Source organism: Giraffa tippelskirchi, chromosome 14 (genome assembly GCF_054371585.1).
Source record: "Giraffa tippelskirchi isolate mGirTip1 chromosome 14, T2T-mGirTip1v1.2.pri, whole genome shotgun sequence".
Classification (NCBI taxonomy): Eukaryota; Metazoa; Chordata; class Mammalia; order Artiodactyla; family Giraffidae; genus Giraffa; species Giraffa tippelskirchi.
This window is the reverse complement of record NC_137288.1, coordinates 70,441,644-70,453,832: the sequence shown is the minus strand read 5'-3', so window position 1 is coordinate 70,453,832 and position 12,189 is coordinate 70,441,644. Positions and strand designations below refer to the sequence as shown.

General features: G+C 39.7%; 1 long non-coding RNA gene across 1 annotated transcript in view; it reads left to right on the top strand.

The window, feature by feature from the left end:
• The window catches only part of LOC145534780 (uncharacterized), a 473,223-nt gene extending 465,610 nt beyond the window's left edge, over window positions 1–7,613 (top strand). Inside the window, exon 5 of the long non-coding RNA XR_014074986.1 lies at window positions 7,222–7,613. This is a non-coding gene — a long non-coding RNA (uncharacterized LOC145534780). The remainder of the gene's footprint in view (window positions 1–7,221) is intronic.
• The last annotated feature ends 4,576 nt before the right edge of the window (window positions 7,614–12,189 follow it).

Genomic DNA, 12,189 nt, shown 5'->3' with positions numbered 1-12,189 from the left:
TGGTATTCCTGTGATTAGGCAGCAAAGACTAGATTGCATGGCAAACTGAATTAATTAATAATTGTGAAGGATTCTCGGGGTTTATAGTTTAATCAGTAACAAGTTGACTTATTTTTTTTACCTAATAAATACAAATAAGGGGAACATAAAATAGCTCACATAATTTTAAAAGTATATTTGTAATATGAAGAGTATAGAATTACTACTTTCTTCTTAAAAGGCGTCTTTCTGAATTAACTCTATTTGCTTTAGATGGTCGCTACTTCCTCCAACAGACAGTTGCTTGTTTAGGTATATTCACTGATCAGAAATATGTGTCTGTTCCTGTAATGCCGCTTAATTGACCTAATTATAACCATAATTGTACCTAATCGATGTGGACCCACATTGCCTTGGGGTTTTATTTCCAAAATAAACAGCGTGTGTGCACACAAAGACACACATGTGTGTGCACAGACACACTGGCCAAGACCTTCACCTGTGACTCTTGTCAGTCATGTTACTCCCTCCACATGCCTGAGAACTTTCTTACAGAGCCAAGGAGTTTTTATGTAATTCTCCTATAGAGAACTCACTCTCATTCAAAACACTAATTTTACACAACAGCCTACATTTCTTAAGTTTTGTGACATTGTGACAAAAGCATCAGTTTTACTGATATCAGCAAAACCAAAACATTACAACATGTGATTCGATATGAAAATTAACATTGAGTAGACCAAAAAGGCGACCAAGAAAAAGTACTGTGTTCTGTGTTCAAAGAGGCACAGTTATAAGTTTTAAGTTCACCCTAGGGACTAGTTATCCTTCTTTCATCTAAGGGTCAAATAGACCCTCAGTGATTAAAATAAAGACTCAATAGTGGTCTCTTTTACCCATGTAATATACAAGTAATTAACACTACACTTCAGTTGAATACTAATGCCTGAAATTCAGGTCTTGGAAACAGCGCTAAATGCTGATGGATCAAAGTTCGATTTTAAGTTTAATTACATTTGAGTCCAAGCATTGGCAATTGATATGAAAGCCAAGTTCATCACAAAGGCAGCAACCAGAGAACTCTTAAAGTATACAGTCTTGGCTTTATTTAGAATGCAATTTCTGTCATTACATTAGAGAGATGAAAGAACTCCATTTCCTTTGCTAGCTCTGTGCCTTGCCCTGGCCAACTCTGTACATTCAGCGAGTTCGTTTGGTTCTCTTGGGGCCACCCTTGTGCTCAGCAGGTCACAGAACTCATTACGCATGCCAGCAGAGGAGCTGTTACCATGTCCTCCACTTTTTGAGACTTCTGTGCTGCTGGTCCTTTTGGCTACTGGGCCAGCAGAGGAGGTCCATCTTGCCTTGCTTCTTTAGCCTCATCAACTCTATTACTTCTTCTGAAAATAGGCTTTACCACATTAAACCCTGTTATCAGGTGGCAGGACTGTAAGACGACTATATGCATTTCATTGAATGCTGTCTATTATGCAAATGTATACTTAATATTACTAATAGTGGGTAGCCTTTCCCTTCTCCAGGGGCTCTTCCCAAGCCAGGGATGGAACTCAGGTCTCCTGCACTGCAGGCAGATTCTTTACAAGCTGAGCCACAAGGGAAGTCCAATATATTTCACAGTCATCAAAAACTAAGAAAGTGATTCATGTAAATAGTCATTTTCTCCTCTAGTGACCAAAATGATTTCACATATGCTGCTGCACTTATATTTTGTCGTTTTTGTTTTGTTCAGTCTCTAAGTCATGCCCAGCTCTTTGTGACCCCATGGACTGCAGCCTGCCAGGCTTCCCTGTCCTTTACCATCTCCCAGAGTTTACTCAAACTTGTGTCCAGCGAATCGATGATGCCACAAAAGCATCTTATCCTCTGTCATCCCCTTCTCCTGCCTTCAATCTTTCCCAGCATCAGGGACTTTTCCGAAGAGTCAACTGTTTGCATCAGCTGGCCAAAGTATTGGAACTTGGGCTTCAGCGTCATCATCAGTCCTTCCAGGACATGTTCAGGATTGATTTCCTTTAGGATTGACTGGTTTGATCTCCTTGCTTTCCAAGGGGCTCTCAAGAGTCTTCTCCAGGACCATAGTTTGAAAGTATCAATTCTTCAGTGCTAAGCATTCTTTATGGTCCACTTCTCACATCTTATATTTTCCAGAGCTTTATGAACAAGTAATGGGTTTACATCCCAGCACCATCCACTAATTTACAATTTGAGGCTCTTTTATGTAACACTTACTTCTATGTTACAATCTATCAGTTAAATGCAATTTCATCTTATTTTCATCTATCTTGAAAATGACTATTCTATGTAGAATAATTAGAGGAATCAGACTTGGAAAATAAATAACTGCCTTTGAAATTCTGTAATTTTTTTTGCATATTCAGGAGTTGAAAGGGAAATGGAGAGCACATTGTTAACTAGAATTTGAGGAGCTGTTATTTTTAAAAAGTAGATGAGAAAAAGGTGCATTGATCAGTTTTGTATAGTGGCATACAAAAAGGCAAGGAATTAAGAAACAGTAATGATCTCCTATTGAACCATTTCACGTTTCCACGTGTTACAAATTTCTTAAGTAAATCACCATGTCTTTGCTGCTCTGTGACAGCCATGTACCTTGGATAATCCTCCTGTGAATGGGACAGTGCATTAGCTCTGTAACTTCAATTAGCCACACTACCATCAAGCTCTGAGAAATTTACTGTAACACAGTTTAAACCATTAGAGTAAAAATGGCCATAAATGCTAAGTGTTGTAAATAAAGCCAACTTTAGGATATTGCATTTGAACTTCAAAACTTCACTAAAATTTAAATATTTAATATTAAGTGTTTCATATTAAAATGGCCAGAAAAATACCAGGACTACCTTGTCCAACATTTATTCTTTTACGTGTGTCTGCATGTTTAGCACTAACATAAGAACAGAAAAAGACCATTTGTTCCAGAGTGTAGAGAACCGGGCAATATGTCAGACTAGACAACCGGACGTTTCTTTTGAAAAAAATAAAGACTTAAAATTCTGGATAAGATATCACAATCTTCCTTCTTAATACATTGCTGAATTTAAAACAATGTAAGGCCAATACCTGAGACTCAAAAGCATAAAGCATATCTGAAACTCAGGGTTATAAGATTGATTTACCATGGTGGCCTTAGAGAGGAGCTAGGTTCCATTCTAGAAAACTGAGGGGGGTGGGCTTAACGCCCAAGTGAAGAGAAACATGAGGCTTCTGTTCCACGCAAGGTGGTGCATTGTGCTTGACAGAGTCTCAGACATGAAATCAGGATGGGTCGGTGAAAAGCGTGCCTACCCAAGGGAGAGATGACTCTGTTTGATGGTGTTATCTTTCATATCAGGTGACTTAAGCCAGACTGTTGAAAATACTGAATGAATGAATCACCTTTAGAATAACAAGAGCAGATGTTACTGTAAAACTCGAGGAGAATAAGGAGGGAAGTTAACTCAGGAAGGAAGGATATTTGCTTATTTGTGATTTAAGGGCAAAGGAATCTTAAAAACCCATAAACATAGCCATCGTTGGGAGAGAGAGGCAAGAGAGAGAAAGAAGGAGAAAGAGACAAAGAACTCAATGATTAACTCAAATCCTTTAGACTAGAGCAACCTCCAAGCCTACCTACCACCCCATGGGAAAATGCGTCTCATTGTGTGTGTGTGCGCTCAGTTGCCTCAGTCATGTCCACCTCTGCAACCCCCTGGACCGTAGCCCGCCAGGCTCCTCTGTCCATGGGATTCTCCAGGCAGGAAGGCTGCAGTGGGTGGCCATGCCTCCTCCAGGGGATCTTCCCGGACCCAGGGCTCAAACTCGCGTTTCCTCCATCTCCTGCACTGCGGGCGGGTTTTTTACTGCTGAGCTACCTGGGAAGCCAGAGTTTCATTAGAGCCACTAGTGAAATACAGTTGGTGCCTGAAGCTGCATGTATACAGTTTGACATGTGATCAGATGTAAAATTTAATTTAGAAATATTAAGAAATGAAAAAAGTGAAATGATGAGAAAGGTACGAGTATGCTTTAGGCTCCAAATGCAAGGGAAACACAAGGAATTCAGATATGAGGCAAGGAGGTAAAATTAGATAATCTTTACTTCATTTCATTATGACTGTATAAATGCATGTGAATATTTTTTTTAATTATTATGGCTTGCTTACTCATGAGGCATCATTTATTCTTCTTCTTTCTGATGGTAGGAGATTAATGCTAAATGGCAAGCATAGTAAGGACATACATACATTCACTACAGTTCAACAATAAAGAAATAAGAAACTACAAATGCTTTAGTAATTGGGCTTAAATTTAAGAATCAATCTAATAAACTCAAAGATTCATAATAGCAGTTCCAATAGAGTTGAGGTGTTACAAAGACTGGCTCTATAAAAAGATTCAGTGAGGCAGCTGATCAAAATGCTTTTAATCCATCTTCACTGAGCCCATTTAAGAGACTTTAAAAATAAATATTTTAATTTTATTATTCTTACAAAATTTAGATGCATTTAAATTATTTAATATGCCTTTACTTTTATAGCATTTTCACTTTATAAGCAAAACAAAACATAAAACCCTTGAGGGCATTTGATAAATTCTAGCATTTCCCTATTTATTCCTACCCAAATTTGTCAAAGCAAAATTTAAAAGCTATGTCTGTATTTTAATATTTCTCATTTAGTTTCTCCAAAGAGAAATCCCTTTTTGTAGTGTTAATTATTTTTTAACATAACATAATGTGAATTATTAAATTTATAATCACTGAAGCTTTAAAATAGAGATAAATAAGTTAATCCAGGAGATACAGGGGATGTGGATTCAATTCCTGGGTCGGGAAGATCCTCTGGAGGAGGAAATGGCAACCCACTCCGGTATTCTTGCCTGGGAAAGCCCATGGACGGAGGAGCCTGGTGGGCGACAACCCGTGAGGTCGCAAAGGGTTGGACACAAATAAGCAAACATGCACGCCCACCACCACCAATGTTTATGGTATTTAAACTACTCCTTTTCTATTGAATTCATGAAAATTATTTTTTTAAACTTAAGATGATGGGGCTATATTTTAACTGGCAATAAAATAATCATAAATAAGAATTGATTAATAGACTCCTTACGCAATTAAAAAAATAGTTATGAACTTTCTCAAAAGCTAAGCTGACAAGTGAACTAGACTCATTAAAAACTCATGGGCTAACAAATCAGGTGGTAAATTATTAAATTTCACTATTACCAAAAATTTGCCCATAGCTTAGTTTTATTCGTGTGTGCATTCACTTAATCGTGTATTAACCCAGCATTTGAATGGGTTCCATGTAAAAACACTCTGTTGGCAGTTGTGGAAACTATTCATATTTCCTTCAACGTGCTAGGTTTTTTCATAGCTACGTGCATCTGCGGCTAATACTTTCTTCCTGAAATGGCTTTCTCTTTTTTCCTGTGGACTGAGTTCCTGCCCCGTTTAAGGTGCTCTCTGGAAGCTGTCTCTGCTTCTCCCCACCCGCTAACAGGCAGATGGACTCAATTTCTTCTTTATGTCTCTGCAGAAATCTGACATATGCCTCTGAGGTGGTTCTTCTTACATGGCACAAAAATGGGGTGGTAGTTGCTTCAGTCATTGTTCGTGTTGTATTTCTATGACTTGATTCCTAACTAGACTTTGGATGTTTTATATCGTCAGACATCCACCTAATTAATCTTCAGCTTCCTAGAAGTCACATAGTCAATGATGATTTTTGAGTTTTGATGAATCCATCAATAAATAAGTAGATGTAAGACCTTGTTTTGAAATTACTGTAAGATATCTGTCACCTCCTTAGTGAATTTTATTGCTTATTTTGGGGTAACAGTTCCCAGTCTTGTTGGATTGCTACTTCCTGATGTATCCTTTTATTCATTCAAGTTTCAAAGTCATAAGTAGAAGCTTCCAATTAGCAGAATTTGGGTCTCATGCCTAGCATAGGTGCCAAAGTGCACAGAGGAAGTTTCTGGTGATTTTTGACTTTGAAGGCGGCAGACTCAGCCAGGATTCACAGGATAGGGAATTTCCTGCCCAGAGAAAAGTTGTTTGCCAGTCAGCTCTGTGTTTCTATAGCATATTACTGTTGTTCTCTTCATCAAGTTTCCTTATAAACTGTTTAAGAACCAGAGTTTCTTTATATGCACATGATTTGCTTTTTGCTAAGATCGGGCTTTTGGTTCACATGAACACCAGTTATGAAGATGACTTCCTAGGTGGCGCTAGTGGTAAAGAACCTGCCTGCCAATCCAGGAGACATAAGGGATGCAGGTTCAGTCCCAGGGTTGGGACAATCCCCTGGAGGAGGGCATGGCAATCCACTCCAGTATTCCTGCCTGGAGAATCCCATGGACAGAGGAGACTGTTGGGCTACAGTCCACAGGGTCACAAAAAGCTGGACATGACTGAAGTGACTCAGCATGATTGAGCACATGTGAAGATGATAATAACATAGAAATAATAACAATAAATGGCAAGATTTACTGAGCACTTAAAATGTTAGTGCTTACTAACATTTTAGCACACGAATGGCACCCCACTCCAGCACTCTTGCCTGGAAAACCCCATGGACGGAGGAGCCTGGGGGGCTGCAGCCCATGGGGTCGCTAAGAGTTGGACATGACTGAGCAACTTCACTTTCACTTTCATGCATTGGAGAAGGAAACGGCAACCCACTCCAGTGTTCTTGCCTGGAGAATCCCAGGGACGGGGGAGCCTCGTGGGCTGCTGTCTATGGGGTCGCACAGAGTCGGACACGACTAAAGCGACTTAGCAGCAGTAGTAGCAGCAGCACTAACATGTTAGCACATTTATAATATGCTGGATTCCATTCTAAGAACACTTTATCTGCTAGTAAATTTAATTCCCGCCACACAGCCATACTGTAAGTGTGATTGTTATTCCTATTGACCCCCTTAAGCAATTATTCCTCTGGAGCAAAACCTCAAAAAGGCATTTTTTATTTTTAATCTTATTTTTATATTATTTCAGACATTTTAAAAAACTATTAAGTATAATTTAAAAAACATTTATGTGCCCAACCACCCAACTGTGACAGTATTACCGATAGAGTCACAGCTCCCTGGGGACCCTGCTTTAACTCCATCCATTTCCTTTCACGTCTGATATCCACCAACCTGGGCTTGATGTTTATGAAGCCTATACATCTCTTTAATCGAACTCACGTTTTACTATGTCTTCTGCATTGGCAGGTGGATTATTTACCACTAGTGCCTCCTGGGAAGCCTCTGAAGATCTCTACACATATGTATATATCCTTAAGAATATATGTTGCTGATATTCACAACTTAATATTCATGGACATTATATACTTTATTCTATTGCAATTAACATTTTTTCTCAATGTCATATATGTGATATTTATATTTATCATATATGTGTGATATTTATGGATTTGATACCCATAACTATCATTTACTTTTAACAGTTGTATAGTATTTTATTGGGTGTATAAACCACAATCATTGAGTAGTGTTCCATAGTATGACAACACTAAAGTTTGCTTATCCATTCACCGGTTGAAGGATATTTTGGTTGTTTCCAGTTTTTGGTGAATTAAGTAAAGCCAGTGCAAAAAAACCATATTTTTTTGTGTGAACATATATTTTCATTTCACTTGAGAACAGGAATAGAATAACTGGGTCATATGGTAAGTATATGCTTCTCTCTGTAAGAGACTGCCAAAATGTTTTCTAAAGTAGCTGTACCATTTTTCATTGCCATATTAACATATACATTTTTGAAATTTGAAATTAATTTATCCAGACTATGGATGAGGTATGAATATAACTTTACTTTGTTTTCCAGATGGTTATCCAGTTGTCCCATCACTATTTATCGATATACATCTGTTCCCTACCAATTTGAAATGCTATCTTTATCATATTCTAAAGCTTTTTACCTATTTGCATCTATTCTGTGACTTCTTATTCTCCTCCACTAATAGCTCAATATAATGGATGAAAAATGACTCATGTCCCAGTAGCACACTTTTCAAATTATTGAGACTTTATATTTTAAATCCCAGAAAGGCTAGTGCTCTATCATGGAGATTTGTTTTCATTTGGTGCTTGTTTACTTTTCCATATCCGTTTATCAAGTCACACATTTTCTTTATTTCTTGAGGGAAGTTTCCATCTGTGTGGTTTTTATTCTATCTATGAATATATTGGGCTTCCCAGGTGGTGCAGTGGCAGAGAATCCATCTGCCAATGCTGGAGACTCAAGAGACACAGGTTCTGTCCCTGGGTCGGGACGATCCCCTGGAAAAGGGAATGGTTACCCACTCCAGTATTCTTGCCTGGAAAATTCATGAACAGAGGAGCCTGGCAGGAGACAGTCTGTGGGGTCGCAAAGAGTCGCACATGACTGAGCAACTAACACTTTCATCTCATCTCTAGCAACTCACTTCCGAATGGTTCTGTTTTAGTTTCTGCACAACAGTTATCACTGTTGGATTCATGGTTCTTCACTTTTTTTACCTCTTTAATTTCTAACTGCTCTGATGGGTTTAAGCCACTCTGAGGGTAGGGGTGTGGTCTTCTGATTTTCCTCAGGGGCCTGGCGCTGGCTGGATGAGCAGCATGTATTAGAGGAACCGATGGACGGCCTTCTTCAGCTCCAACAACTCCTTATACAAACCAGGTGGGGGGATTTTCTACTTGAAATTACTCGACTGCCTGAGAAAATCAGTGAAATAACAACTTGTGACTTTTCCAACCGGGCACCGGAATCAGGGGCCAGTAGAGAAAGAGCCCCTGAGCTTCTCAGCTGCCTCTCCCCTCTCTCTCCATCTCATCTTTGTGCTGATGTGACTGGCAAGACCACCATCTGCGACCCCTTGAGGCGACAAAGTGAAAAGACCGAAGCAGACTATGGACTCAGAAACAGCTGAACAAAAGGTACAGTTTGCTCTCTGTGATCCAGCTCTTTACAATCAGAAGTAATTCCGATCCCCAGATGCTCTGGAACAGTGCTTTTCCCTTCCTGCCTGATGATAACGAGTCACCTACCACGTTTTTACCAATAGAGCCATTTGAACCTCACGCCCGCCCTACCGACTGTGAACCTCTGAAACTCATTAAAACAAGTAAACACCACTCATCCCCATAACTCTTGGGGGAATCTTGTCCTCTTCCCTGTTGGGGAACCACTGCTGAGCTGGAACAGGCAATTGACCACAGAAGCCGTGTGTGATCAATGGGAACTGATGTGGTAACCATGGATAATATTAGCCTGCTGTATTCTAAACTTTTATGGAGTTGTTAAATTGATGGTGAAACCGTAAGCTAAAAGTCTAACGTGAGTAGTCTGCATTGCTGAAAAAAGCCTCTGGAGTCTGTACAACACCCACAGACAAGAATAAGCCTGTGTTCTACAGCATCGTCAAGTGGATTCTACCATTTACCTGGCCTGCCTACCCTGGGACCAGAATAGCTTAGTGTTTAATTGAATATCTAAAGCTGTGTTGTTAGTTAGAAACACAGATTCCTGAGCTTCATTGAAGAGATGTTGAGTCAGAATCTCTGAATAGGGACCAAGAACCTGACCTGTTATCATATTCTATTTATTTACCTCTTGTTGGCTGTACTGGGTCTTCGCTGCTGCACAGGGCCTCTCCCTAGGTGCCCTAGGTGAGTGTCTCTTCTTGCGGAGCGCGGCGGGCGCACGGGCTCAGAGCTTGCCGCGCGTGGGCTCGTAGCTGTGACTTCCAGGCTCTCCAGCACAGGCTGAACAGTTGTGGTCAGGCACAGTTGCTCCACAGCATGTGGGAGCTTCCAGGATCAGGAATTTAACCTGTGTCTCCTGCATTGGCACATAGATTCTTTACCACTGAGCCACCAGGGAAGCCCTGTAATATTCATTGGATGACCTCTTTGGCACAATAATATTTGAGAACCAAGCAAGCATAGTTTGGGACTGCTTATGAAATTAAATTAATTGGGTTCCAATGGGTCTAGCAATGTGACTGGGGACAGGTTTCTGTTTTCAACCTCCATTTCCTCTTCTACTATTGGAAGACCAACAGCATCTACCTTAAAGAATTGTTAGGGAGATTAAATGAGGTTATCAATATCAAGTATTCAGCATAGTGTCTGAAAAGAAAAATTGCTCAGTAAATATTAGATCTTTATTAACCACTTGCTTTACTGGTTTATCCCTACTTGAAAAATGGCAATTTATCCTTTAGCAATATCCCAAGCACTGGTTCCCAAAATGTGGCCCCTGGGCTAGCTTCATCAACATCACCCGGAAACTTGCTGTAAATACAAAATTTGAATATCACCCAGACATACTAGGCTAGAAACTCTAGGGGTAAAACCTAGAAATTCATGCTTAACAAGCCCACCAATGACTCAGATAAATGCTAACATGTGGGAATCACCCACCAAGGGGGATGATTCAAAAAAGGATTAATTGAAAATGACTGAAATCAAACTATGAAATAAACAAAATACAGTTTACTAAAGGGTTAAGTTTTTTAAATGCACGATCTTTCTCACAGACGTATATACATCACTCCCCTTATCACACACACTCAGTCTAAACCATGAATCATGCAGGTTTTGTTTCTCTAACTGGTATTTGACTCCTCTCAGACCACGTTTGCTCTGGTTTTCTCTGGCTTTTCTTTCATCAATACCCTTGTTCTGTATTATCTGCGATTGCTCTTCTATATTTCACTCGTCTCTTTTTGACAGTAGTGTCCCCTGGGTTGCAGCACAGAATGAGACCGGGGGTAAGCACTGAAGATAGACAGGCACAATATGTTGATGTTGGGCAAACTACTTAAAACCCTCAGAATTCTAGGTTCTCCATCAGTTAAAAAGGGACAGTAACACCCACCACGAAACTTTCTTGTGAAGAATGAATGTAACGTATATAAATTATCTAAGGAGGCTTCTCAGGTGGCACAGTGGTAAAGAATCTGCCTGCTGATACAGGAGACACCAGAGATGTGGGTTCGATCCCTGGGTCGGGAAGATACCCTGGAGAAGGAATGGCTATCCACTCCAGTATTCTTGACTGGAGAAATCCCATGGACAGAAGAATCTTGTGTGCTACAGTCCACAGGGTGGCAAAGAGTCAGACACGACTGAAGTGACTTTGCACGCACACACACACACACACACACACACACACACACACACAAGCTATTTTGGAGTCATTACACCCTAATCATGTTGTCAAATATAAACTGAAAGCCACTCTCAGTGGATTTATGATGCTGAATTTTCCCAATCTGACACCGTTCTACCCCTAGTTAGAATAGAAAATGACACTCTTTAGAGGTTTTTCTTTATTTCTATAGCAAAATCTCCAAAGCAGCTGCTTCTTGCCTAGGCAGCCGTAAGATCAGTTGCAAAACATTTATTAGTGGACTGTAGCTCACCAGCCCTCTGTCCATGGGATTTCCCAGGAGAGACTACTAGAGTGAGTTGCCACTTCCTCCTCCAGGGGATTTTCCCAACCCAGGGATCAAGCCCGTGTCTCCTGCTCAGCAGGTGGATTCTTTACCACCTAGAAGCCCGGAATATGCTCTGGGTCTTGATCATTTAAGTGGAGGCAACTGCAGCCCCGAGGACTGGAACCCAGATGTGTGTTCTGATGAAAGCTCTATCACATCCTAATCTCAATCCCATTGTTTCATTTCTATTGCTCTCAGTGATAGTTTAACTTCTCATTTGTAAAATGACCACTTAAAATTTGACCAGGTCGGTTTCATTAAGTATTTAATGAGTACTTGAAAATCATATGTACTCTCTATCATGCTTCACATATGTCAAAATTGACATTTGGATTGTATGTATAATTGTTCAGATTCTCTGTAGTCTAACATATTTTTTTTTGGTCTGCTTATTTTGTCCGCTATAAAAAGAGATCGTTAAAATATCTCTTCCCATAAGTTGACGCTACCTTGTGGATTGCATACAAATTTAGAATTGTTTTATCTTCTTAGTGAATTGACATATCATTAAGAAGTGTCTCTCTTTGTATCTAGTAATGCTTTATGCCTTGATGTCTATCTTGTATGATATCAGTATAGTTACATAAGCTTCCTTTTGATGAGAGTTGGCCCGAATTGCCTTTTTTAATCCATCTACAATCATCTTTTCTTTGTCCTCTGATTAAAGATGTATGTCTTGTAAATAGCATAT